This window comes from Apium graveolens, chromosome 9, assembly GCF_009905375.1.
Source record: "Apium graveolens cultivar Ventura chromosome 9, ASM990537v1, whole genome shotgun sequence".
In the NCBI taxonomy this organism is placed as follows: domain Eukaryota; kingdom Viridiplantae; phylum Streptophyta; class Magnoliopsida; order Apiales; family Apiaceae; genus Apium; species Apium graveolens.
This window is the reverse complement of record NC_133655.1, coordinates 141,103,831-141,107,496: the sequence shown is the minus strand read 5'-3', so window position 1 is coordinate 141,107,496 and position 3,666 is coordinate 141,103,831. Positions and strand designations below refer to the sequence as shown.

Here is a 3,666-nt window from a genome sequence, read left to right as displayed (position 1 = left end):
ATGATAAGAAAGTAACCATGGTTACTTTATCAAATAGTGAGCTAGATATAGGATGATCAACCAAGGCTAATGAAATAGTAAGCTAAGGAAGCTAAAACAAGTAGCTTAGCTTGTAAACTAGGAAGCTACTTAGATTTGTCCATGGATTTGGCAACAAGAATAAACCTAGGATTCTAAACTAGAGAATATCAAATCAATATAAGATATCACCAACATAATTTCCTAGAAGCAATCAAGGAAGCAAGCATAAAAACACTTCTTCTCTCCCCATTTCTTCCATTCGGCTTCTTCTTCTTCACCAAGGAATTCAAAATCAAATCTCCAAGTTCTATCCATGGATAAATCCTCCCATTAATTCTCAAGCTTCCTAACAACCAAACTAAGGTAAGATAATTCTTTGATCTCTTTTTATCAAGGTTTGATGGGTGAAATAAAATCAAGAAAGTTGCTAGTGAATAGTATGAATAGTAACTCTTCTTTGGTTTCTTGATTTCAATGGTGGTTTTAGGTTCCAAAAACCATACCAAGCACTCCCAAGACTCCACCATCCTCAAGAACACATCTCAAGCTTTCAAGAAAGGTAAAAATATTTGACCCAACTTTATTTAATATTCAAATTCAAGATCCTTTTAGTATATAGTTATAAACCTAGTTTTAGTGGTGATATTGTTAAGATCTTGATGTTTAGTTAAGTAGATTTAAGGTTGATTGTTGTTGCCTCAAGAACATGATGTTTTTGAGAGGATTTAGTGTGTTGATGATGATATGGTGATTTTTGGCGGTAGTATAAAGATTTAAGGCGTGAACGAAACTCTGATCATAAACGTAATCTCGTTAAAACGAACAAAACGTAACTTTAAGTTTCTGCAGAAAGTCCCGAAGATATAAACTGTAGTTTCTTGAAAAATAACCCTTTATTATGATATAAAATGTTCTAAGGATCGTTTAGGCACTTGAATCGCTTGATTCCGATTTACGGATCAAAAGTTATGACTGATTTACTAAAAGTGATTTACGCGACAAAAACTGCTACATATCACGAACTTTGAAAATATAAAGGATCAACTTAATAGTGTTCATAAATCATGAAATTTTTACAGAGATCAGAATTTTTAGTTTCCTAACTTCCATAAAAATTTCAAGTGAAAATATTGATTTTTCAGTTTTATAAAAATATCGTAGCCGAGACCGCGCGATTAGAAACCGTATAATCCATAAGCGGAGCCGACGGCGAAAATGAAAATGAACTTAAGATTCTTTGAAAAATGAAGCGACCATGACGTGAATAAGGACTGTTAGATATATTTGATAATGTCATGGCTAATATGATTTATGTTTAGTTTTCAGATCTTACTTTACAGGACAAATCAGTACTTAACTGGGAATCAGTACTTATACTGGAAGTCAGGACTTAAGGATATCAGTACTTATATTATCAGGAGATAATCATCAGAAGTTGGATATCAGAACTTAAGTGCTGAAGGACGATCAGATAAGGACAGTAGTTGATTAAAGGAAAGAAGATCGAGATAAACATAAGAAGAGATATGCATGAAGAAGGAGTTCCGTGAAGAATGAAATACTTGGAAGAAAAGATATCTTATTGATATATTTTAGGAAGCAGAATTATATTCCATATCAATTAGCGATTATCTTGTAACTGTGTAATATATAAACATAGACATAGGGTTTACACTATAAGTGTTATCATATTCGAGAAGATTATTCATTGTAACCCTAGCAGCTCTCATGATATTTGTTCATCACTGAGAGGTAACGGTTCCATACTGTAACAGAGTTTATTGTTTCAATAAAGTTTATTTTCTGTTACTTAAGATATTAAAGTTCGATTTGATTGTATTTTACACTGTATTCACCCCCTCTACAGTGTGTGTGACCTAACAAGTGGTATCAGAGCCTATCTGTTAACACGCATACAGTTAAAGATCCAAACACAATCATGTCTGACACAGAAACTCCAACTAAGCCTACCAAAACTGAAGAACCTCCAAAGACACAAATCCAAATTCGGTATGAAATCATCAGAGTTCCCATACTAAGACCATCTGAATATGCCATATGGAAGGTGAGGATGACCATGTTTCTGGAAGCTACAGATCCAGAATATCTTGATAGAATCAAGGAAGGGCCTCACAAACCAACCAAGCTCGCTGTTGCAGTTGCAGGTGAGGCAGCAAAGACTGTACCAAAGGAAAAGAGTGATTATACTGTGTTATTCCTAGTGAACTAACAATGAGATTTACAGAAGGGGGGTTGAATATAAATCTCAAAACTTTTTCAAGTTTTGAGCAGTTTCAAAGGCTGTGTGTTTAAGATAAACAAGTGTGTGAATTGCTTTAAGCTAATACAGACAGATATATATTCAAGCACAAAAGTACAGAACACAACAAACCTTAAAAACTTTTCTGGTGGATTTGTTGTTCCACCAGAGATGGTATTTCAGAAAATCTGTGATTCAAGAAGTTGATCACAGCTGCATCCTAGTACAAACTAGATAATTTTTCTCAAGATTTTTCTAAACAGCTCTGGAAAAATTCTATCTAATTACTAGCTGCTACTTGGTTTATATAACACCAAGTTTACAAGTGAAGACAAAGATAAAAAGTACAATAATAAAATAAGTTCTCCACTTGTTTCTTCTCCATTTTACTCCAGTGCATTGTTGACTATTGCCTCTTTATGCTAGAGTAGAACGGCTGCTTTTTCTGATGTTCCTGAAATAGGCTACCACATCTCAGTTGTCTCTGTCAACCCATGTGCCTCTGTTTGTAGGTACAACTACCACTTGTCAACTGCTATTTAACAGAACATCCGTTGAAACCTTCATCCGTTGATGGCTTTATCCGTTGATGTGTTAGCAGTTGAAGCTCTATCTGTTGATGCACTCATCCGTTGAAGGATGTTATCCGTTGAAGCTTTAGAGACATCCGTTGAAGCTTTGTTTCTCATCCGTTGAAGGTCTTTAAGTTATCCGTTGACACCATTTCATTTATACAAAATTACAAGGCATGAAATACTTACAATTGGCCTTCCTATCTGCATATCCTTTAGTAGTCAACATGACTTATAATTTCCCTCAACATTTAAGAATTATATCTTAAATTCAGAGACTGAAATGTGCTACAACACTAGACTTATTTCTAAGTAAAGCTACACCATCAACGGATAGCCAAAGTGGTCTTATCCGTTGAGGCTACAAACACTAGATTTCTACTTAAGTGTTTTGTTAAACATATCATCAAACTAATGCATATATATTCCTAACAATCTCCCCCTATTTATGTCTATAAGAATTGTAGACATAAATTCAAGGTTAACTTGATGATAACAAAACACTTAACAAATATATGAACTGAAACTAAGTAGAAATTTAAAAGTGCTGCAAAAGTGTATGTACTAGAAGGTAATTGAAGATTTACAGTGTTTCCAAGGGTGCTCCACTAGCCTGAGCAAATCATCTTTTTCTTCTTTGATCCCTGGTTTTCTTTCCTAGCCCTTTGTCATTTTCCTCAATTTGGAGTTGGAGTTGTCTGAAGAATTCAGCTTCATCTTCATCACTGATATCCAACTTAGATTGCATTTCTTTGAGAGTTTCATTGCTGGCAATCTTGAGTTGGTCTTCAAGTCTGAAAAATCTTTGACTCC

General features: G+C 34.4%; 1 long non-coding RNA gene across 1 annotated transcript; it reads left to right on the top strand.

Annotated features, from left to right (window-relative positions):
• Window positions 1-248: 248 nt before the first annotated feature.
• Window positions 249-1,792, top strand: LOC141683141 (uncharacterized). The gene is made up of 3 exons (XR_012560128.1): window positions 249-384; window positions 509-580; window positions 1,348-1,792. It is a non-coding gene; the product is annotated as an uncharacterized LOC141683141 (long non-coding RNA).
• The last annotated feature ends 1,874 nt before the right edge of the window (window positions 1,793-3,666 follow it).